Source organism: Nycticebus coucang, chromosome 22 (genome assembly GCF_027406575.1).
Source record: "Nycticebus coucang isolate mNycCou1 chromosome 22, mNycCou1.pri, whole genome shotgun sequence".
In the NCBI taxonomy this organism is placed as follows: domain Eukaryota; kingdom Metazoa; phylum Chordata; class Mammalia; order Primates; family Lorisidae; genus Nycticebus; species Nycticebus coucang.
In genome coordinates this window covers 35,980,020-36,005,814 of record NC_069801.1, presented here as the reverse complement: position 1 = coordinate 36,005,814, position 25,795 = coordinate 35,980,020, and the positions used below count along the sequence as shown (strand labels likewise).

General features: G+C 37.9%; 1 protein-coding gene and 1 pseudogene across 6 annotated transcripts in view; both read left to right on the top strand.

Annotated features, from left to right (window-relative positions):
- The window catches only part of FOXJ3 (forkhead box J3), a 174,665-nt gene that overhangs the window by 112,980 nt on the left and 35,890 nt on the right, over positions 1–25,795 (top strand). The gene's annotated exons all lie outside the window — the stretch shown is intronic.
- LOC128575438 (centromere protein P-like) lies at positions 24,059–24,854 on the top strand (annotated as a pseudogene).

Genomic DNA, 25,795 nt, shown 5'->3' with positions numbered 1-25,795 from the left:
GGAGATTAGCTTTTTAGCACTTCTGATGTTTCCCAGCCAGAAAAACCCTCTGGCAGGGAGTTAAAGATACTTGCATTAAGCAACCTTCAAAGGTTTAGAAATGAATGCAGTGGGGAAATGGGAGGGTTCTGACAGTGTTTTTTTTTTCTCTTGGTGGAATTTATTTTCAGACCTTTTGTGTTCCTCTTGTTTTTTTTTTTTTTTTCCTTCACAATCTCCTGGATTTTCATAGCAGTTGATCTATTTCTTAAATTGGATTCCCAACCTAGGAAATCCTTAAAAGATAACTTTATTGGTTTATGTATTTGTTTGTTAGGTGTGTTTGGGCACAACTGTTGCTCTTAAATCAGTGGACTGAAGGTATATCTTTCATATTGTATTGTCTCATGGAATGGAAAACAATCTGTTCCTGGTCACTGCTTAGTGTTTGCTTAAGTGCCACAATCGGAGTTAAAAAATATAAGTGACATATTTGGCACAGAATAAATTGAATAAGCTGTGTGAGACTGTTGCTTATGGGTAGTGAGGTCAGATGTTTACTGTGTTTAGCATAAAGTAAGATATTTTGAAAGAGTTCTGGGTCTGAAATAATGTACCTATCTGAAATGTAAAATTTCAACATTTTAAAGCTGGGGGTGAGGAAAGGGGCTGCCAGTGGTAGGAAATGGAAATTCTAAAAAAAACTTCAAAACATTAGGTTGTGCTGTATTTTAGCAATATGTAAGGATATAATGTTCTCCATTTAGATTATGGTTTTATTGTATACAAACACAGTAAAATTATGAGCAAAGCTAAATTATAAAGTTATGAAGTGTCATTTTATTAAACACAAGTTTGGGGGGAAATGGTTTAGGAGTCTGTCCTTACCTAAGGTGGGGAAAGACATTCCAAAAGTCATAGTGGATGCCTGAAACCATATAGTACTGAACCCTGTATATACTATGTTTTTTTCTCTGTACATACACACCTGTGATAAACTGTAACGTATAAATTAGGTACAATAAGATATTAACAACAATAAGTAATAATAAAATAGAATGATGCCACGACAGTTGATCTGTTAACCAAGAAGGCTAACAGGTTGGTTAGTGTGTACAGCAGAGATATGATGGACAAAGGGATGATTTGCATACTAGATGGTATGGGGTGGGACTACACAATATTTTATCACCTTACTCTGAATAACATTTTGTATATATTGCTTGTGCTAGTATATAAAAGTATAATTAATTTTTTGTGTATCAACATTGTATCCTATAGTCTTGCTAATTCTAATAGTTGTTTGAAGATGCCTTAAGATTTTATATATGTATAAACAATTATATCATCTGTAAATAGAGACAGTTTTCCTGTCCCTTTCTTTTCTTTTTCCTCCCTATCTATATATTTGAAGTTGTGGCTCTTATAAGCTGCATTTAGCTAAGTCTTGCCTCTGTGATAATCTCTGCCATTTTATTGGATCATTTACATTATTATTTAATGAAATCATTAATATGGTTGATTTAGGTCTGCATTTTGTTTTGTTTGACCTCTGTGTTTTAGTTCATCTCTTCTGCTCTTCCTATCCTCTTTTAGATTATTTGTATATACTTTAATATTCCATTTTAATTTGCCTATTAGCTTTTTAGCCATTCTCTTTACTTATATCTAGAGACTTCAGGATACATTCCCTAACCTTTTACAGTCTACTGAGAGCTATTGTTGTACCACTTCATATAAAATCTAGAACTCTCCTGACCTTATAGTGAGGGAAGGCATATTTGCCCCTTGCTTCACTATTCCTCATAGTTTTAATATGTATTATATAGTATATGTTGTAAATCTCATAAGACAGTATTGTAAATTTTGCTTTAAACAGTCGTGTGATTTTTTAAAACTTAAGAAGAATACAGTAGTCTTTTATATTTACTTGAATGTGTACTATTTCTGGTGCTTTAAGTTATTTCTTAAGGTCCAAGTTTTTTCTCTGCTATATAGTAATTTCCCTTCTGCCTAAAAAACCTTCTTATAATACAGGTCACCTGGCAATACTTAGTTTTTCTTTTTCTGAAAATTTCTTTATTTTACCTTCATTCTTGAAGAATACTTTCATTAGATATACATTCTAGGTTGACAGTACTTTTGCTTTTAGCACTTTGAAGATATTCACTGTCTTATGACCTCCATCATTTCTGATGAGAAACCCACACTCATTTCCCATTCGATGCCCTGGATTGATACATTGCTTTTGTTTGACTATTTTTTGTTTTTATTATCAAGAGTTTGATTATGATGTACCAAAGTATGTTTTTTCTTTCAGTTTATCTTTATTGGGGTTCACTGAATTTCTTGAATTTGTAAATTTGTCTTTCATTAAATTGTCCAAGTTTTAGTAGTCACTTTTTCCATATTTTTTTCTGCTGGTTTCTCTCTTTCTGGAAATTACAGATATATATTAGGAACCTTTTGAGATTGTCCCAGAGCGTTCTTGTTCTCTAGATTGGATATTGATCTGTCTTGTGTTCATTAATTCTTTCCTCTTTCATCTCCATTCTAATATTAAGCCTATCTATTGATATCCTGGGGGTTTTGTTTGGCTGCTGTATTTTTGGGTTCTAAAATTTTGATTTTGTTCCCGTATGTATCTACTGAAATTTCTTCCATTATGTTTTCACTCAAGGGTTTTTTTAATTTCACTGAGCATAATTAAAATCCTTAATTTAAAAAGTCCTTATCTCATATTTCTAACAGTTCATTATTCTTGGAATGGGCATCTATAGTTTGCCTTTTCTCCTGAGAATCGGCTACATTTTCATGTTACTTATATGTCAGGTAAGTTTGGCTTATATCCTGAACGTTATGAATGTTAAATTTTCATAGACTCTTGGTTCTCTAATAATTTTCTATAGAATATTGATATTTTAATTTTAGCTGTCAGTTAACTCTGTCAAAGTGTAAGCTCTCCCTTTTACCTTCTGTGGACAGTGGTTCCAATTTCGGTTTGATTCTTTAAGCCTCTGCTTTGATGCACATCTATGTATACCTGGTTCATGGGTCAGCCTGATACTTCTGTGGTGTTTCATACTCAGGATTATGAAATAGCTTTCAACTTTATCTCCTATGGGATTCTGTTTTCTCTCTGGTGGCTGACTGTTTACTTTTCCCCAGTTCCTTCTGACAGAATGTCAGCTTTAGCTTTTCCATACTCTACATCTACTGCCCAACCTTGGGGCAAAGCTGTAAACAAACAGTCCAGTAAGATGCTAGTTTTCCCGAGTTTTGACTTTTCCCCAGCAAAATAATTTGTAGTTGTTATCACCAGAAAGTTGGTCTATAGTAGCATTATACTGCCCTACTAGAAGTGAAACTTGAATGGGTATGATTTTGACATGGAGTAAAAGGAAACTCCAGAAAGGACTTTTCACAGGGTGACTGGAGCCTCCTGATTAGATTCAGTAATATTTTCTTTGCCAGAATTTGGGTTTATGGCTGCAGTAATAAGTTATCCAAATACACTTTGGGGTGCTTAGATGCACTATCTTTACTTAATTACACTACTTACTGCATATTAGTAACAGAATCAGTGCACCTACAAGTAAAAATATATACTGTACCATTGAGTGATCAAAGTATGTAAAAAAAGAGTGCCCTTTACTTTCTAAATTGAAATGAGCTGAAGTATTCATGAAAAAATATCTAGTTCCAAGATTTTTAAAAATTCTATTAATTATAATAGCTAAAGTTGTGAATCCATGTGGGAATACAGAGCCTCATATCAAAGCCATCGCCTTTCTTAATTACTATTGAGTATTCTTTAGGTTTTTTTTTTATTGACAATTTTATACATTTTACATACCTATGGGTTTAGTGTGGTGTTTCAATACATTATGTACACTGTGGAATGATTAAATCAGGCTTATTGGAATATTTGTCACCTGAAATATTTATCATTTCTTTGTGATGGGAGCATTTAAAACCCTCTTTAAGCTATTTTGAAATATATAATACATTATTATTAACAGTAGTTAACCTATTCCTTCCTCTCTCACTGAAACTTTGTACTATGTATCCATTGACCAATATTTCCTTTTTTTCACCACCTTGCTTCTGGTAACCATCATTCCACATTCTTACTTCGAGTTTGGCTTTTTTAGATTGCGTATATAAGTGAGATTATACAGTATCTTTCTCTGTCTGGCTTATTTCCCTTAACATAATGGTTAAGGGTTAATGGTTTAGGTACTCATTTTGCCACAAATGATAGAATTTCCTGGGGTTCTTTTGGTATTTTAAGGCTGTATTCCACTGTGTGTGTGTGTATGTATGTATGTATGTGTATGTGTGTGTGCGCATGCACTCTACATCTTTTCATCTGTCTATCCATTGATGGATACTTAGGTTAAGGTTATTTCTATATACTTGGCTATTGTGAATAATGCTGTAATGAACGTGTAAGTACAGCTATCTCTTCAACATGCTTTTTAAAATTTCTTTGGGTATATATCCAGTAGTAAGATTGCTGGATCATATGGTAATTCTGTTTTTAGTTTCGTGAGGAACCTCCATCCTGTTTTCCAAATGGCTGTATTAATTTGAAATATCATGAACAGTGTGTAAGGGTTTCCTTTTCTCCATATCCTCATGGACGCTTATTTTTCATTTTTTTGTTAATAACAGGTGTGAGGCAATACTTCGATGTGCTTTTAATTTGCATTTCTCTAACTACTAGAGATTTCATATATCTGTTGGCCATTTGTCTTCTTTTGAGAAGGTCTGTTTGGGTCCTTTTCCCATTCTTTTTATTATTTTTAATTTTTTTGAGATAGGATCTTGCCTATTGCCCAGGTTGGAGTACAGAGGCAGGATGATAGCTCACTGCAGTCTCAAACTGCTGGGTTCAACTGATCTTCCTGCCTTGGCTCCTCAAGTAGCTGGGATTACAGGCACTTGCCGTTGTGCCCAGAAAAATTTTTCCTTATTTTTGTAGAAAGAAGGGCTTCCTATGTTTCCCAGGCTGATCTCAAACTTCTTCCCTCAAACAGTCCTCCCTACTCAGCTTCCCAAAGTGCTGGGATTATAGCTGTGACCCACTGTGCCCAGCTCCATTCCTAAATATGGTAAGTTTTTTTAAATTTTTGTTTTCTGTTTTTTGTTTTTTGTGACAGAGCTTCACTTTGTTGCCTTCAGTAAAGTGCTATGGCATCATAGCTCACAGCAACCTCAAACTCTTGGATTCAAGCAATCCTGTTGTGGCAGCATCCGTAGTAGCTGGGATTACAGGTGCTGCCACAATGCCTTGCTATTTTTAGACATGGGGATCTCACTCTTACTCAGGCTGGTCTCGAACTTCTGAACTCAAGCAGTCCACCCCAACCCAGAGTACTAGGATTACAGGCATGAGCCACTTTGCCTGGCCTTATGGTTGTTTTCTTGCTATTGAGTACTTTGAATATTGAGTACCTGATATGTTTTGAATACTATTCCCTTATCTGATGGCTGATATGTATATATTTTCTCCCAATCTGTGGGTTATCTTATCACTCTATTGTTTCTTTTGTTATGTAGAAGCTTTTAAGTTATCAAACTTTTCACTGCCTTTGTTTTGGGGGTCATGTCCAAGAAATCACTGCCTAAACCAATGTCAAGGAGTTTTTCCCATGTTCTTGTAGTAGTTTTAAAGTTTCAGGTCTTACATGTAAGACTTTGATCCATTTTTGAGTTGATTCTTGTGTATGAGATAAAGGTTCATTTTCATTCCTTTGTATGTGGTTGTCCAGTTTCCCAGCATTACTTATTGTAGAGACTGTCCTTTCCCCATTGTGTGTTCTTGGCCCCTTTGCTGAAAATCAGTTGATCTCAAATCCGTGAGTTTATTTCTGGGTTCTCTATTCTATTTTATTGGTTGATGTGTCTGTTTTTTTATACAGTATTGTGCTGTTTTGATTAGGATGGTGCTGTAACATTTTTCGAAATCCTGTAGCGTGATTCCTCCAACTTTGTTCTTTTTGGTCAGGATTGCTTTGGCTATTCAGAATCTTTTGTGAATCTATGTGACTTTTAGGGTTTTTTGTATTTTTGTGAAGAATGTCATTGGAATTTTGATAGTGATTGCACTGAATCTGTAGATTGCTTTGGGTAGTATGGACATTTTGACAGTATTTATTCTTTGAACCCATGAACATTGAATATCTTTCCATTTATTTGTGTCATCAGTTTCTTTCAGTAATGTTTTATGTGTGTATTGTTTTGTCTTTTAGGAGACAGAGTCTCACTTTGATGCCCTACATAGAGTGCTGTGCTCACAGCAATCTTAAACTTGTGGGCTCAAGCAGTCCTCTTGATTCAGCTCCCAAGTAGCTGGGACTATAAGCCCCTGCTATGACATCCAGCTAGTTTTTTCTATTTTTAGGTAGAGACAGGTCTGTTGTTTTTTTTTTTCAGGCTGGTCTTGAATTCCTGAGCTAAAGCAATCCACCTGCCTAGGCCTCCCACAGTGCTAGGATTACAGTTGTGAGCCATCCTGCTTGGCCTGTTTTATGGTTTTTAGAATACAGATCTTTAACTTTTTTGGTTGAATTTACTCCTAAGTATTTTATTTTTTTGATGCTGTTATAAATGGACTGTTTTTTTAATTTCTTTTTTAGATCTTCATTTTCAGTATATAAAAATGCTACCAATTTTTGTAAGTTGATTTTTGTATCCTGCAGCTTTACTGAATCCATTTATTGGTTCTGACAGTGTTTTTGGTGGAGTCTTTTAGGATTGTCTACACGTATATACTTCATTAAGATCATGGCATTAGCAGACGGAGACAATTTCACATCATCTTTTTCTACTTGGATACCTTTTACAGCTGATCCCCCAACTAACAGTGGTTCTCCTTTTGTTTTTTTGACTTTACAATGGTGCTGAAGCAAACTGTACTCAGTAGAAATTGTGCTTAAAGTACCTATTTTAACTTTCAGTATAGTATTCAATAAATTACACGAAGTATTCAACACTTTTTCATAAAATAAGCTTTGTGTTAGTGAAAGGTGTAAACCAGGGGTCCTCAAACTTTTTAAACAGGGGGCCAGTTCACTGTCCCTCAGACTGTTGGAGGGCCGGACTATCGTTAAAAAACAAACAAACAAAAAAACTGAACAAATTCCTATGCACACCGCACATATCTTATTTTGAAGTAAAAAAAACAAAACAGGAACAAATACAATATTTAAAATGAAGAACAAGTAAAGTTAAATCAACAAACTTACAGTATTTCAATGGGAACTGTGGGCCTGCTTTTGGCTAATGAGATGGTCAATGTCTGGTTCCATATTTGTCATTGCTAGTCATAACAAGTGATGCAAGTGTGCATCAGTTAGTCTAGATCTGGTTGGAGATTTCAGATGTTTCATTCTGGAAAAAGTCTGTTCACAGACATAAGCCCTGCCAAAGAAGGTTACCATTTTGAATGCATGGTTCCTGAGATTAGGATATGTCTCAGAGGGGAGAGATGCATAGAAATTAGGAAGGCTGTTTGACTTGAATGAGTCTTTTAGAGAGTCACAATTCTGCAGTTCAGCCAGTTCCATTTGGTAAATCGTATCCACATTTTCAATGTCAATAGAAAATGGGTTATGGAAAAGCTATATGTTTTGTTCATGGAGATGAAGCTCTTTAAATCTAAATTAGAACTCCTTTTGCAACTTTTTCAGTGAATCCACACGTTTTATTTGGGAATGCAACCAATGGATTTTCCGCTAACAAATTTTGAGTTGTGGGGAGATGGCAGAAATTTTCCTCCCCTTCTCTTGTTTGATGAGGAGGCCTGATTTTACTTCAAATGCTTTCACATGTGATTGCATATCACAGATGAGCTTCCCCTTTCCTTGAAGTTGCACATTGAAACTGTTGAGTAGCTCTGTTAACATCTGTCAGAAAGGCAAGGTGCCATTTCCATTCTGCATCATTGATCTCTGGTACTACTTTGTTTTTTGAAAGCAGAAAGCTGTAATCTGTGGAAGTAAGTCATAGAAAGGTTTCAAAACTCTACCTCTACTCGGCCAACGGACTTCTGTGCGGTATGGAACATCTTCACAGGCAACATTTAGTTCAGACAGAAATTCCTGAAATTGTCTGTGGTTTAGTGCATTACCGCTAATGAAGTTAATACAAGATACCACAGTTATCATAACAGAGTCCTACTTCAGTGATTTACTACACAGCGCTTGTTGGTGGATGAGGTAGTGTATGGCTATTGGATGAGAATGGTTATGTTTGTCCATCTCTTGGTTAATACGAGCAATTACTCCTTTCTTAGACCCCACTATGCTAGGAGCACCATCAGTTGTCACACTGGCTAGTTTCCAAACTATTCACAGTTTGGCAAACCTTTGCATAGATATCCTCTCCTGCAGTTGTTGCTTTGATGCCTCGCAGTGCAGCAAGCTCTTCTATGACTTTAAACTAGTCATTCATCCCACGAATAAAAATTAGAAGTTGTGCAGAATCACAAACATCATTGCTTTCATTGAGTACCAAGAAAACATAGGAAAGTTTTTTTGCGGAGTTTTGAAAATGCTGACGCAAATTGTCTCCCATTTCTTCAATCCTTCATGTAATTGAGGGTCCTGAAAGACTCACTATACTAAATAAATCGGCCTTCTCTGGACACATTTCTTTGGAAACAGAGAGAAGGCATTCTTTTTTTTTTTTTTTTTCATTGTTGGGGATTCATTGAGGGTACAATAAGCCAGGTTACACTGATTGCAATTGTTAGGCAAAGTCCCTCTTGCAGTCATGTCTTGCCCCCATAAAGTGTGACACACACCAAGGCCCCACCCCCCTCCCTGCATCCCTTTTTCTGCTTTTCCTCTCCCCCATAACCTGAATTGTCATCAATTGTCCTCATATCAAAATTCAGTACATAGGACTCATGCTTCTCCATTCTTGTGATGCTTTACTAAGAATAATCTTTTCCACTTACATCCAGGTTAATACGAAGGATGTAAAGTCTCCATTTTTTTTTAATAGCTGAATAGTAATCCATGGTATACATATACCACAGCTTGTTAAATTGTTCCTGGGTTGGTGGGCATTTAGGCTGTTTCCACATTTTGGCGATTGTAAATTGAGCTGCATTAAACAGTCTAGTACAAGTATCCTTATGATAAAAGGATTTTTTTCCTTCTGGGTAGATGCCCAGTAATGGTATTGCAGGATCAAATGGGAGGTCTAGCTTGAGTGCTTTGAGGTTTCTCCATACTTCCTTCCAGAAAGGTGGTACTAGTTTGCAGTCCCACCAGCAGTGTAAAAGTGTTCCCTTCTCTCCACATCCACGCCAGCATCTGCAGTTTTGAGATTTTGTGATGTGGGCCATTCTCACTGGGGTTAGATGATATCTCAGGGTTGTTTTGATTTGCATTTCTCTAATATATAGAGATGATGAACATTTTTTCATATGTTTGTTAGCCATTCGTCTGTCATCTTTAGAGAAGGTACTATTCATGTCTCTTGCCCACTGATATATGGGATTGTTGGCTTTTTTCATGTGGATTAATTTGAGTTCTCTAGAGATCTCAGTTATCAAGCTTTTGTCTGATGGAAAATATGCAAATATCCTTTCCCATTGTGTAGGTTGTCTCTTTGCTTTGGTTGTTGTCTCCTGAGCTGTACAGAAGCTTTTCAGTTTAATGAAGTCCCATTTGTTTATTTTTGTTGTTGTTGCAATTGCCATGGCAGTCTTCTTCATGAAGTCTTCCTCCAGGCCAATATCTTCCAGTTTTTTTCCTATGCTTTCTTTGAGGATTTTTATTGTTTCATGCCTTAAATTTAAGTCCTTTATCCATCTTGTATCAATTTTTGTGAGTGGGGAAAGGTGTGGGTCCAGTTTCAGTCTTTTACATGTAGACATCCAGTTCTCCCAGCACCATTTATTGAATAGGGAGTGTTCTTGTTTGGTTTATCAAAGATTAGGTGGTTGTCAGGTGTTAGTTTCATTTCCTGGTTTTCAATTCTATTCCAAGTGTCTATGTCTCTATTTTTGTGCCAGTACCATGCTGTCTTGACCACTATGGCTTTGTAGTACAGACTAAAATGTGGTATCCTGATGCCCCCAGCTTTATTTTTATTACTAAGAACTGCTTTAGCTATACGGGGTTTTTTCTGGTTCCATACAAAACGCAGAATCAGTTTTTTCCAAATCTTGAAAGTACGATGTTGGTATTTTGATAGCAATGGCATTGAATAGGTAGATTGCTTTGGGAAGTATAGACATTTTAACAATGTTGATTCTTCCCATCCATGAGCATGGTATGTTCTTCCATTTGTTAATATCCTCTACTATTTCCTTTCTGAGGATTTCATAATTTTCTTTATAGAGGTCCTTCACCTCATTCGTTAGGTATATTCCTAGGTATTTCATTTTCTTTGAAACTATGGTGAAGGGAGTTGTGTCCTTAATTAGCTTCTCATCTTGACTGTTACTGGTGTACACAAAGGCTACTGACTTGTGGACATTGATTTTATATCCTGAAACATTACTGTATTTTTTGATGACTTCTAGGAGTCTTGTGGTTGAGTCTTTGGGGTTCTCTAAGTATAAGATCATGTCGTCAGCAAAGAGGGAGAGTTTGACCTCCTCTGCTCCCATTTGGATTCCCTTTATTTCCTTGTCTTGCCGAATTGTATTGGCTAGAACTTCTATGTTGAATAGTAAAGGTGACAGAGGACAACCTTGTCTGGTTCCAGTTCTAAGAGGAAAAGCTTTCAGTTTTACTCCATTCAGTAAAATATTAGCTGTGGGTTTGTCATAGATAGCTTCAATCAGATTTAGAAATGTGCCACCTATGCCTATACTCTTCAGTGTTCTAATTAGAAAAGGATGCTGGATTTTATCAAATGCTTTTTCTGCATCTATTGAGAGGATCATATGATCTTTATTTTTGCCTCTGGTAATATGGTGGATAACATTTATGGACTTGCATATGTTAAACCAGCCTTGCATCCCTGGGATGAAGCCTACTTGATCATGATGAATGACTTTTTTGATGATAAGCTGTAATCTATTGGCTAGGATTTTGTTGAGAATTTTTGCATCTATATTCATGAGTGAGATTGGTCTGAAATTCTCCTTTTTTTTTGGTCTTTTCCTGGTTGTGGTATCAGGGTGATGTTTGCTTCATAGAATGTGTTGGGGAAGATTCCTTCTTCCTCAATTTTTTTGAATAATTTCTGCAGTACAGGAATAAGCTCTTCCTTGAAGGTTTGATAGAATTCTGGAGTGAAGCCATTTGGACCGGGCATTTTTTGGTTGGAAGTCTTTTGTTTCTTTGATCTCAGTGCTTGAAATTGGTCTGTACAGGAGGTCTATTTCTTCCTGGCTAAGTCTAGGGAGAGGGTGTGATTCCAAATATTGATCCATTTCCTTCACATTGTCAAATTTCTGGGCATAGAGTTTCTGGTAGTATTCAGAGATGATCTCTTGTATCTCTGTGGGATCAGTTGTTATTTCCCCTTTAGCATTTCTGATAGAGGTTACTAGAGATTTTACTTTTCTATTTCTCTTTAGTCTGGCCAATGGTTTATCTATTTTATTTATTTTTTCAAAAAACCAACTCCTTGATTCATTAATTTTCTGAATGATTCTTTTGTTTTCAATTTCATTGATCTTTGATTTGATTTTGGAGATTTCTTTTCTTCTACTGAGTTTAGGCTTAGATTGTCCTTCTTTTTCCAATTCCATAAGATGGCTTCTAAAATTGTTGATGAGCTCTCTTTCTGTTTTTCGAACGTAGGCATCTAAAGCGATAAATTGTCATCTCAAAACTGCTTTTGCAGTATCCCGCAGGTTTTGGTAGCTTGTGTCTTCATTGTTGTTATGCTCAAGGAAGTTGATGATTTCCTGTTTTATTTCTTCCTGCACCCATCTGTTATTCAACAGAAGATTGTTTAATTTCCATGCCTAGGGCGGCGCCTGTGGCTGAGTGAGTAGGGCGCCGGCCCCATATGCCAAGGGTGGCGGGTTCAAACCCAGTCCCGGCCAAACTGCAACAAAGAAAATAGCCGGGCATTGTGGTGGGCGCCTGTAGTCCCAGCTGCTCAGGAGGATGAGGCAAGAGAATCGCGTAAGCCCAAGAGTTAGAGGTTGCTGTGAGCCTGTGATCCCACGGCAGTCTACCCAAGTGCAGTACAGTGAAACTCTGTCTCTACTAAAAAAAAAAAAAAGAAAAAATTTCCATGCCTTTGTGTGGGGTCGAGCGTTTTTGTTTGAGTTGAGTTCCACCTTAGTGCCTTATAGTCTGAGAAGATACAACGTAAAATTTCTATTCTTTTGATTCTGTTGATATTTGTTTTGTGACCCAGGATATGATCAGTTTTGCAGAATGTTCCATGGGGTGATGAGCAGAATCTATATCTTTATCGTTGGGATGGAGTGTTCTATACGCGTGTATCAAGCACAGTTGTTCTAGGGTGTCATTTAAATCTCTTATATCTTTCTTTAATTTCTGTTTAGAGGATTTGTCCAGCTCTGTAAGAGGATTGTTAAAGTCCCCTGTGATTATGGTATTATCAGATATCATATTGCTCAGACTGAGTAAGGCCTGTTTCAAGAATCTGGGAGCATTTAAATTGGGTGCATAAATATTTAGAATTGAAATGTCTTCTTGTTGTATTTTTCCCTTGACCAATATAAAGTGACCATCTTTGTCTTTTTTGACTTTAGTTGCTTTAAATCCACATGTATCTGAAAATAAGATTGCAAGTCCTCTTTTCTTCTGAATTCCATTTGCCTTAAAAATTGTCTTCCAACCCTTGACTCGAAGGTTTAATTTGTCTTTTGAAGCCAGGTGTGTTTCTTGCAGACAACAAATGGATGGCTTGTGTTTTTTAATCCAGTCAGCCAATCTGTGTCTCTTCAGTGGGGAATTCAAGCCATTAACATTTATTGAGATAATTGATAAGTGTGGTAGTATTCTATTTGTCTTATTTTGTGAGAGTCCATTGCTTAGTTTTATCTTTTGCATCAGTGTGGAGGTTTGGTTCTGTCCTTTAATTTCTGAGTTCTTACTTCGCTGCTGATCCATTGTGATGGTCAGTGTTTACAGCAGGTTGAAGTATTTCCTGTAGAGCTGGTCTTGTTGTGGCAGATTTCCTCAAGGTTTGTATATCCCTAAATGATTTGATTTCTCCATCAATTTTAAAGCTTAGCTCAGCAGGGTACAGAATTCTGGGCTGGAAATTGTTCTGTTTAAGTAGATTAAAGGTAGATGACCATTTTCTTCTTGCTTGGAAAGTTTCATTAGAGAAGTCTGTAGTCACTCTTATGGATTTGCCCCTGTAGGTCAACTGGCGCTTACTCCTGGCAGCTTGCAGAATCATTTCTTTTATCTTGACTTTGGAGAGGTTCATCACAATGTGTCTTGGAGAAGCTCGGTTAGAGTCTAGGCGACCTGGGGTCCAGTATCCCTCTGAAAGCAGTGTGTCAGAATCTTTGGTGCTATTTCGGAAATTTTATAATATTCTCTAGTATGGCTTCCATTCCTCTGGGGCATTCTTCTTCTCCTTCTGGGATTCCTATAACTGGTATGTTGGAACGCTTCATAAAGTCCCATAATTCTGACAGTGAACGTTCTGCTTTCTCTCTCTTCTTTTCTGCCTCTTTTACTATCTGAGTTATCTCAAGAACTTTGTCTTCTACCTCTGAAATTCTTTCTTCTGCATGGTCTAACCTGTTGTTGATACTTTCTATTGCATCTTTAAGTTCCCTAATTGACTGTTTCAGTTCCTTCAGCTCTGCTATATTCTTCATATTGTTCATCTCTTATTTGATTCTGTTTTTGGATTTCCTTTTGGTTATTTTCCACTTTATTAGCAGTTTCCTTTATTGTTTCCATCATTTCTTTCATTGTTTTCATCACGTGTGTTCTAAATTCCCTTTCTGTCATTCCTAACATTTCTTTATAGGTGGAATCCTCTGCAGTAGCTACCTCATGGTCCCTTGGTGGGGTTGTTCTGGACTGGTTCTTCATGTTGCCTGGAGTTTTCTGCTGATTCTTCCTCATAAGTGATTTCTTTTATCTGTTTCCTTGCCCTCATTTTCCTTTCACTTCCTCTTGGTCTTTAAGTTCTCGTGCCTGTGGACTAAGGTTTCGATGAGTCCTTTTGGTATAGGACCAGAAGAATGAGAAGGTTGAAGAGCAAGAAAGGGGTGAAAGAAAGGAGAAAATAGCGAAGAGAAAAAGAAAAAAAAATAGAGTAAGGAGAGGGGGTGGGTAAAAGGAATATTGACAAAAAGAAGAGAGGCACAGAAAGAGGGAGACAGAGCAATATAGGTGTATAGTAGGGTACTTTGACACAACCTTAAAAAAACCCCACCTTCTGGGTGTGCCCAGTTGGGTGGTTCTCTTGAGGTCAGCAGCTCTTTGCTAACCTGGTCAGACACAGTACCCCACCTCCACCAAGTAGAGGGGAAAGACAAAAATGCTATAAAATAAAGCAAAACAAGCAAACAGAAAACTTTACGGGATAAAATTGGGTGAAAAACCATATAATAGCGGTAGAAACACTAGCAAAAATGAAGTTTTAGTTATTGAAAAAGACAGCAATTGGAAATTATAATTACACTGGAAAAGTTGAGAAAGAAAAAAATCTGTACGGAAACGGTTGAAATTAAAAAACAAAACAACATCAACAACATCAAAATAAACAGAAAACCAACCAAACCAAAAAAATAGGAAAAAAAAAACACAGCCAAAAAGAAAGCAGTATGTATATGTTGTTGAATATTGTCCGGGGAACACGTGGTCTTCTGGGGTATGAGCGTTAATCACAGTGCTGATACGACTGGAGGCTGCAGTTTCTCCCACCCTCAGCAGGTAGACACCCTAAATCTCTCTTGAGCCCTCTTAAGAGGCACTTTGAACTTGTAAACTCGCTGAGTAGAAGCTTTCCCAGGAACGTGCTTGTCTCTGGAATCACTGCTGAAGTGGCTATCCACTTACCCAGTGTGCCAAAACTGGTCTCACTCTGCCCCTGAGGGTTAGGGCTGTAAGGCGGCTCAGACCCCGCCCTTAGGGTACTCAGTCGCTGGGTTACCAGCTCTCCCCCATTCTTGATCTGCGACCCTGAGGGCGGAGCTTGCTTTGGCAGATCACTCACACTGGCTCCCTGTGGCCCACAGCCAAACACTATTAGCTCCGTCTCTCTCAGCGGCTCAGACTGGGGCCCTAGACAACGGCCAGAGTTCTCTGCACTCTCGCTCAGGCTCTCCCCAAGGCAGTTAACTGAGTATCAAGTCCAAAGACACCAAAACAGTTCACAGGTAAGGCCTTTCTGGGTTCTAGTCTTGCTTCTACTGTACTTACTTACAGTTGTTGGAGGGTTTGAACTAATTGAACACACGCAACCACTTGCCCGTTTTCTACTGTTTTAGTCCTCCTCTTGGGGTGCAGAAATCTCTCGCTGTCTCCCTGTATTCTCACAAGGATTATTATAGGCAGATCCCACCAGCCAGGGATGCCTGAATCCTATCTCCCCAGACTCATGGTGCCCAGATGCAAGGAAGCTGTTACTCGGCTGCCATCTTGCTCTCCGAGAGAAGGCATTCTTTAACAAATTCTCTCCACGAATGGTCTGCCAGTGCACGCTGTTAGCTTGGCAACTTGAAAACTTGCTCTCAGTGATGAAGTATTTAGCTGTTTCTGCTTCACAAAAGTATTTTGCTAAGTTGTCAATGTATATTTCAGTTTTAATATTTTATCTTTTCTCACTTCTCCAACCAAACAATCATATTTATCTTTATGTTGAGTTTAATAGTGTCGACACAAATTGTATTCTTTGAACACAGACACTGTATTTTGGTACATCAAACACACAGCTATTTTCTTGTACTGTACGAAAACGTAATCATAAGTCCACTGTTCTTTGAATATCCTACACTTCAACTCAATTTTTCTCTTTCTTGATATCATTGTTTCCCAGGGATTCAAAATTGCTATTAGTAAAATACCAATATGTATATACAGCGCTCCGAAAACCATATACCAGCAGTAACTTTGCCCAGTAACAGAGACATATAGACTGCACTGCCCATCAATGCTGTCTGATCAATGTCCATCAATGCAACCTTGCCAGTCCACATCATTTCAGCCTTGCCAGTGCCCATATGGTGAAACTCCACTTTTACCTCAGGCTTACAGTGGTGCGGTGCGGGAACAGGCAGGATTACAGAGCTGGGTCCTCTACCACCTTTCCAGTGCACACCTTTATGCGATCTGTGAACTCACACAGGAATCTGATTGCTGGGTGAGAAGACCCTTGCGATCAGATTCCACTGCAGGAAGAAAGAAGGCACGTATGCCTTTTTTCTTCTGAATCTAATGCGAGTTCAGCCATATGCTTATATGCTCAGAAATCACAACAGTGTGAACCGGGGCTTATACAGCACACAACATAACAACATACACAACTGAATAGCAATCAGAATATAAATGCACTTACTGTCAATTAAATTAAACCCAATTAAATTGGGTTTCCTACTCTTTGGCTGTCTGCAGAGCTGGATTAAGTTCCCATGGGACCCTAGGCAGATTACCAGTTTTGGTCCCCAGTGAGACACTGAGCACTGACCATTTGCATTAACACTGACTGTTGACCATTTGCGATAACACTGACTGCTGAAAATTTGCAGTAATACTGAGCGCTAACATTTGCATTTCCTCTGAGCTCTGACAATTTGCATTAGCACTGACTGCTGACTATTTGCATTATCACTTTGATGCAACCCCCCTAGAAACCACCCCCAACCAACTAAGCAACTTAAAAAAGAACGTGCTCTCCTAACTTCAAAAAAAAAAGGCTCTTCTAACTTCAAAAAAAAAAATGGTGTCCCCTATCTGCAAAAAAAAAAAAAAAAGACCTCCTAACTTTAGAAAAAAAAGGCCCTACTACCTGCAAAATAAAAAAAAAGAAATAGACCTAACTTCAAAAAAGAAAAAAAAAATCCTAACTTGTTCTTACCTCTGTCCTTAGGCAGCAGCAGGCTCTGCACAGGCAACCTGGTGACTCCTCCGATTACACCAGAGACAGAGAGAAGGAAGGGAGTCGGAGAGTATGGGGCACATTCCACACATTCGCATTGCGGGCCAGGACAAGTGGGCTGCTAAGCAGGATGGCAAAAACACCCAGCAGGAGGAGACAGAGAGAAGGAGGGGCGGGGAGAGACAGAGAGAAGGAGTGGAGTCGGAGAGTTGGCGCACATTCAACACATGTGCACCGTGGCCCAGGACAAATCATCTGCTAAGCAGGACAGGTAGGGCAGCAAACACACCCAGTGGGCTGGGACGAGTTAGCTGCTAAGCAGGACAGACAGCTATGGCAAAAACACCCCGCAGGCCGGATAAATGTCCTTGGTGGGCTGCATGTGGCCGCGGGCCGTAATTTGAGTACCTCGTGGTGTAAACAGTGGTTCCCAGAAACAAGGCCATCTTCAGGTCAGGTTTACTGAAAGGGGAGATGACCTTCCTGGACAGTGCAAAGGTGGTTAGAGACCACTTTTATATGGGGCTATAGGGGATGGGCAAACTCCATGCCTGCCTGGAAAGTTAGGGTCTTTTGGCCTCAAACTTCTCAAAGGCTGGGCTAGCCAGATCTTTTGTGTCTTTTTCTTAGGAGGAGGACAAGAGGAAGGGAAGGGTAAAGGGTTCATGAGTGGTTGCATTAGGCCTCCCAGCATTTAGATGATTTTGCCCAAGTGCAGACTAATGTAAATGTTCTGGGTGCATTTGTGGTAGGATAGGCTATGATCCTTGGTAGGTTAGGTGTATGAAATGTGTTTTTAACTTACAGTATCTTCGGTTGATGATGGGTTTATTGGTATATATGTTTATCACTAGTTGGGCAACTTCTGCTGTGGCCTGATTGCTTTGGCTACGCATTCTGCTACTGTGTTGAACAGAAGTGATGAGAGTGGGCATTTTTGTCTTGTTCCTGATTTTAGGGCGAAAGCTTTCAACTTTTTATCATGGAGTATGATATGAGCTGTGGGCTTATATATAGCCTTTGTTATGTTGAGGAAACTTCTATAACTAATTTATTGAGAATTTTTTTATCATGAAAGGATGTTGAATTTTATCAAATGCTTTTTCTGCATCGTTCAGATAATCATGCTTTTCGTCTTTTATTCTGTTGCTATGGTGAATCACATTTATCAATATGTGAATATTTAACCAAGTTTGCATCCCAGGGGTAAATCCAACTTGATTATGGTGAATGATCCTTTTAATGTACTATCGAATACAGCTTGTAGGTATTTTGTTGAGTATAAGTATTCCTTTGTATTAGCAGATCATTGGCATCAATAGCAGGTATGTTCTAGTGGTTATCATAGTAACTAGCATTTATTTTGTGTTTCAGTTACCGTACTAAGTGCTTTATTACATAAATCATTTCATTGGGATTGGTAATAAACCTCTAAATAATCTCCTTTTTATAGATGAGGAAACAAGCATAAAGATCGAGTATGAAACTACATGAAACCCACCGTACAACAACCCTTTTTCCTACCAGTGGATAAGAGTAAGAATTAGTGAACCTGTAGTTCGAACTGAAATGACGAGTTGAGTTAGGGAATCCTGAGATTTGCCACTTTCTGAAGTAATCCTATGTGTTAACTGAGATATACTTCAGTTGTCTGGCACCAGTATTGAGACATAGAGAAAGTTGTTTTTGTAGCTCTTCCACTTCTATTTCTGAACCCCATTTCAGTTTTCATTTCACTCTCAATGTATACCTATCACGTAAGTGTTGGATTCTAGCTTGAGGGGGTAGCTATGATCTTTTCCTTTATTTCCCCCATTTCAATCAAGATTCTTGTTCTCTAATCATAGGTTGATTAGATCATCTGATAAAAGAAATGCTGAGGAATTAAATGATAGATTAATCTTAGAGATGTTTCTCAGTGAGTTTGGCATTTTGCTGATATAGTAGGATCTTTTGAAAAATGCATGTTAAATTGAGATTATATGTGGGACAAATAATTTTTTGCCAGAGAAGAAATATACATACAACTTAGCTTCATTCTCAGACCTATCCTCCATAATGACAACCGAATCCTCTACCACAAAAGTAAACTCACTCAGAAACTTTTGATCAAACTACAACTTCCACACTGGGAAAAGGATTAAAAATGTCCACTGGACTTTTGAAAAACTCGATACCCAAAATTTTACCAGACTTATCAATATTCTCCGTTAATATGAACGGCTTAAACTGTCCTCTAAAGAGGCATAGGTTAGCTGACTGGATACAAAAACTCATGCCAGATATTTTGTGCATACAAGAGTCACGTCTTACCTTAAAAGACAAATATAGACTCAGGGCGAAAGGATGGTCATCCGTATTTCAGGCAAATGGTAATCAGAAAAAAGCAGGTGTTGCAATTTTATTTGCAGGTGCAATAGGCTTTAAACCAACAAAAGTAAGGAAGGATAAGAATGGTCACTTCATATTTGTTAAGGGTAATACTCAATATGATGAGATTTCAATTATTAATATCTATGCACCCAACCAGAATGCACCTCAATTTATAAGAGAAACTCTAACAGACATGAACAACTTGATTTCCTCCAGCTCCATAATAGTCGGAGATTTCAGCACTCCTTTGGCAGAGTTGGATTGATCCTCCAATAAGAAGCTGAGCAAAGAAATTTTAGATTTAAACCTAACCATCCAACATTTGGATTTAGCAGACATCCACAGAACATTTTAGCCCAACAAAACTGAATACACGTACTTCTCATCAGCCCACGGAACATACTCCAAAATCTATCACATCTTAGGTCACAAGTCTAACCTCAGTAAATTTAAAGGAATAGAAATTATTCCTTGCATCTTCTCGGACCACCATAGAATAAAAGTTGAACTCAGTAAAAACAGGAATCTGCATACTCATACAAAAACATGGAAGTTAAATAACCTTATGCTGAATGATAGCTGGGTCAGAGATGAGATTAAGAAGGAAATTGCCAACTTTTTGGAACAAAACGACAATGAAGACAGGAATTATCAGAAGCTCTGGGATAATGCAAAGGCAGTCATAAGAGGGAAATTTATAGCACTGCAAGCCTTCCTCAAGAGAACGGAAAGAGAGGAAGTTAACAACTTAATGGGACATGTCAAGCAACTGGAAAAGGAAGAACATTCCAACCCCAAACCGAGTAGAAGAAAAGAAATAACCAAAATTACAGCAGAATTAAATGACATTGAAAACAAAAGAATTCTACAACAGATCAATATATCAAAAAGTTGGTTTTTTGAAAAGGTCAATAAAATAGATAAACCTCTGGCCAACCTAATCAGGAAAAAAAGTAAAATCTCCAATTTCATCAGTCAGAAACGACAAAGACGAAATAACAACAGACTCCTCAGAAATCCACAAATCCTTAATGAATATTACAAGAAACTTTATTCTCAGAAATATGAAAATCTGAAGGAAATTGATCAGTATTTGGAAGCACGTCACCTTCCAAGACTTAGCCAGAATCAAGTGAAAATGTTGAACAGGCCCATATCAAGTTCTGAAATAGCATCAACCATAGAAAACCTCCCTAAAAAGAAAAGCCTGGGCAGATGGTTTCACGTCAGAATTCTACCAAACCTTTAAAGAGGAATTAGTACCTATATTATTCAACCTTTTCCAAAAGGTAGAAAAAGAAGGAAGACTACCCAACACGTTCTATGAAGCAAACATCACCCTGATCCCTAAACCAGGAAAAGACCCAAGAAGAAAAGAAAATTATAGACCAATATCACTAGTGAATATAAATGCAAAATATTCAACAAGATCCTAACAAACAGAATCCAACAACACATCAAACAAATTATACATCATGACCAAATCAGTTTTATCTCAGGGTCTCAAGGCTGGTTCAATATATGTAAATATATAAGTATAATTCAGCACATAAACAAATTAAAATACATAGACCATATGATTCTCTCAATCGATGCAGAAAAAGCTTTTGATAATATCCCGCATCCCTTCATGATCAGAACACTTAAGAAAATTGGTATAGAAGGGACATTTCTTAAACTGATAGAGGCCACCTACAGCAAACCCACAGCCAATATCATATTGAATGGAGTTAAATTGGAATCATTTCCACTCAGATCAGGAACCAGACAAGGCTGCCTGTTGTCTCAATTGCTCTTTAACATTGTAATGGAAGTTTTAGCCACTGCAATTAGGGAAGAAAAGGCAATCAAGGGTATCCATATAGGGTCAGAAGAGATCAAACTTTCGCTCTTCGCAGATGATATGATTGTATATCTGGAAAACACGAGGAATTCTACAACAAAACTCTTAGAAGTGATAAAGGAATACAGCAGCATCTCAGGTTATAAAGTCAACATTCATAAATATGTAGCCTTTATGTATACCAACAATAGTCAAGTTGAAAAAACAGTTAAGGACTATCCCATTCACAGTCGTGCCAAAGAAGATGAAATATTTGGGTGTTTATCTAACAAAGGACATGAAAGATCTCTATAAAGAGAACTATGAAACTCTAAGAAAAGAAATAGCTGAAAATGTTAACAAATGGAAAAACATACGATGCTCATGGCTGGGAAGAATCAACATCGTTAAAATGCCCATACTACCCAAAGCAATATATAATTTTATCGCGATCCCTATTAAAGCTCCACTGTCATACTTTAAAGATCTTGAAGAAACAATACTTCTTTTTGTATGGAATCAGAAAAAGTGTCGAATAGCCAAGACATTTCTCAGAAATAAAAACAAAGGAGGAGGAATCACACCACCAGACCCCAGACTATACTACAAATTGATAGTGATCAAAACAGCATGGTACTGGCAGAAAAACAGAGAAGTAGATGTCTGGAACAGAATAGAAAACCAAGAGATGAATCCAGCTACTTACTGCTATTTGATCTTTGACAAGCCAATTAAGAACATTCAGTGGGGAAAAGATTCCCTTATTTAACAAATGGTGCTGGGTGAACTGGCTGGCAACCTGTGGGAGATTGAAACTGGACCCACACCTTTCACCATTAACTACGATAGACTCTCACTGGATTAAAGATTTAAACTTAAGACATGAAACTATAAAAATACTAGAAGAGAGTGCAGGGAAAAACCCTTGAAGAAATCGGCCTGGAGTATTTTATGAGGAGGACCCCCCGCAATTGAAGCAGCTTCAAAAATACACTACTGGGACCTTGTCAAACTAAAAAGCTTCTGCCCAGCCAAGAACACAGTAAATAAAGCAAGCAAACAGCCCTCAGAATGAGAGAAGATATTTGCAGGTTATGTCTCTGACAAAGGTTTAATACCAGAATCCACAGAGAACTCAAACGTATAAGCAAGAAAAGAACAAGTGATCCCATCGCAGGCTGGCAAGGGGTTTGAAGAGAAACTTCTCTGAAGAAGACAGGCGCGCAGCCTACAGACATATGAAAAAATGCTCATCTTCTTTAATCATCAGAGAAATGCAAATGAAAACTACTTTGAGATATCATCTAACTCCAGTAAGACTAGCCTATATCACAAAATCCCAAGACCAGAGATGTTGGCGTAGATGCGGAGAAAAGGAAACACTTCTACACTGCTGGTGGGAATGCAAATTAATACATTCCTTTTGGAAAGATGTATGGAGAACACTTAGATATCTAAAAATAGATCCGCCATTCAGTCCTATAATTTCTCTACTAGGCATATACCCAGAAGACCAAAAATCACATCACAGCAAAGATATTTGTACCAGAATGTTTATTGCAGCTCTATTCATAATTGCTAAGTCATGGAAAAAACCCAAGTGCCCATCGATCCACGAACGGATTAATAAATTATGGTATATGTACACCATGGAATATTATGCAGCCTTAAAGAAAGATGGAGACTTTACCTCTTTCATGTTTACATGGATGGAGCTAGAACATATTCTTGTTAGTAAAGTATCTCAAGAATGGAAGAAAAAGTATCCAATGTACTCAGCCCTTCTAAGAAAGTAATTTATGGCTTTCACATGAAAGCTATAACCCAGTTACAACCTAAGAATAGGGGAAAGGGGATGGAGGGGGGAGGTGGGCAGAGGGAGGGGGATTTGTGGGATTACACCTGCGGTGCATCTAACAAGGGTATATGTGAAACTTAGTAAATGTGCAATGTAAATATCTTAGCATGATAACTAAGAAAATGCCAGGAAGGCTATGTTAACCAGTGTGATGAAAATGTGTCAAACGTCTGTGAAACTAGTGTATGGTGCTCCAGGATCACATTAATGTACACAGCTATGATTTAATAAAAAAAAAAACAAAAATGAGAGATTCTAAAAAAAAAAAAAAAAAAAAAAAGAAGAACTGGCTTCAGAGCCATAAATTATTTATATTTCCCCTTATTTAACTTTCATCATTGAAGTTGAACTTTTGAGGGCTCACCAAAGCAGTAAAAACCATCTCTTGGAAGAGATAGGTGAGTTGTCACAATGTATATATTCAAAAGTTCTAAATGCAGAAAACCTTCTATATTGTTTTTGACACCATGTTAACTCTATAAACAATGCATATAAAGTTGTATTTAGGATATTGTTCACTTGTTCTGATAGACAAAAGAGGAAAAATAAAACTATAAGTGACTTAACACAGAAAGATAAACACCCATGTATCACATGTTTTCACTCATGTATGGGAACTAAAAAAGTAGTAAGGTAAAGAGTAGATTGGTGGTTACCAGCGGCTAGGAAGAGTAGGGAGGTGGGGGAATGAACAGAGATTGATTAATGAGTATAGTAATGTACTGTACACTGAGTAATGTAATGTATACACTTACATAGAAGTAAGACTTAGTGTTTGATAAATCAGTAGGGTGACAATAGTTAACACTGATTGTACATTTCAAAATAGAGGATAATTTGAATGTTCCTAGCCTAAAGAAAAGATAAATATTTATGGTGAGCGGGATCCGCATTACCCTGATTTGATTATATGAATATGTCTAATTATTATATGTACCCCAAGAATATGTACATCTGATTTGTATCAATAAAAAGTCAAGTTAATGCACCTGTTTGGAGGTGACTGCGGCGCTTCAGAACTGATTCGCGTCAGTTCCACGTTATGGATGCCAAGCGGGCCGAGGTGCGCGCCTTGCAAGCTGAGATTGCAGCCTTTTTGTGGGCCTGTTAAGAGAGGCCAGTGCCCTGGGAAGAGATGCCCCGAGTTCAAAAATCATTTCAAGAAATATGCCAATCAAATTCTAAAGGATGGAAATCTTCAAAATATCTGAGAAGTCAGTTTGGACTTTTAGAATAAGAATTTTCATTTTTAAATATGCTTACTGGCATCAATATAAGAAATTACTCTATGAAGACAGAGGACCTACCAAGCACTGAGGTCAAAAATCATTTCAAGAAATATACCAAATTCTAGAGGATGGAAATCTTCAAAATATCTGAGAAGTCAGCTTGGATGTTTAGAATCAGAATTTTCATTTTTAAATATCCTTACTGGCATCAATATAAGAAATTACTCTATGAAGACGGAGTACCTACCAAGCACTGAGGTGGCAGAAAAGAGTGTAAAGCAAGTTCCTACAGAGACATCCATTGTTAGGAAATTGCTGCCTGGTTACATTTCAACTTGAATTTCAGATTCTGGAAATTCAGGATAAGGAAAGATTATCTTCTGCTATTACTGATCTCAACATAATAATGGAACCCACAGAATGTTCAGAATTAAGTGAATTTGTGTCTAGTATGATGGATATCTTCAGAGGAAGACCACAGTGGGTTTGGATGACATCTGTGACCTTCACCAGCGGTGTGAGGAACAGTTCTACCAAGTCCTTGCTAGACAGAAGCAAAGATGCAGTATGAGGAGAAGGGGAAGCTGGAAAAGATGAAGGCAGGAATTAACCAGGCTGAGAGTGGTCGAGTGAGGAGATGGTCATCCCTGGTCCACACTCTGCTCAGCCCTCTGCAACTGCACAGCCTGGTGAGTGACCACACAGAGGATGGGGACATAGAGGGGGAAGTGGAAGGAAAGAAGAAAGCAGAACAGGCTGGTCGCCCAGCCTCCCTGCCTGAAGTCCCTCCAAATAGTGTCAGTGACGATGACTGAATTGTATCCATGGAAAGATCTGAGGAGAAAATTGGAGAAGTAGCTGGACAAGTGTTCAGAGAAACCCAAAGGAAGGAAGAGTTAGAAAAGCTAATGGAAACCCTGCAGGCAAAAGTGTTCCCTTTTCTCCACATCCACGCCAACATCTCTGGTCTTGGGATTTTGTGATATAGGCTAGTCTCACTGGAGTTAGATGATATCTCAAAGTAGTTTTGATTTGCATTTCTCTGATGATTAAAGATGATGAGCATTTTTTCATATGTCTGAAGGCCATGCGCCTGTCTTCTTCAGAGAAGTTTCTCTTCAGGTCCCTTGCCCAGCCTGCAATGGGATCCCTTGTTCTTTTCTTGCTAATGCGTTTGAGTTCTCTGTGGATTCTGGTTATTAAACCTTTGTCAGAGACATAACCTGCAAATATCTTCTCCCATTCTGAGGGCTGTTTGCTTGCTTTACTTACTGTGTTCTTGGCTGTACAGAAGCTTTTTAGTTTGATCAAGTCCCAATAGTGTATTTTTGAAGCAGCTTCAATTGCCCGGGGGGTCCTTCTCATAAAAAACTCGCCCAACCCAATTTCTTCAAGGGTTTTCCCTACACTGTCTTCTAGTATTTTTATAGTTTCATGTCTTAGGTTTAAATCTTTAATCCAGTGAGAGTCTATCTTGGTTAATGGTGAGAGGTGTGGGTCCAGTTTCAGGCT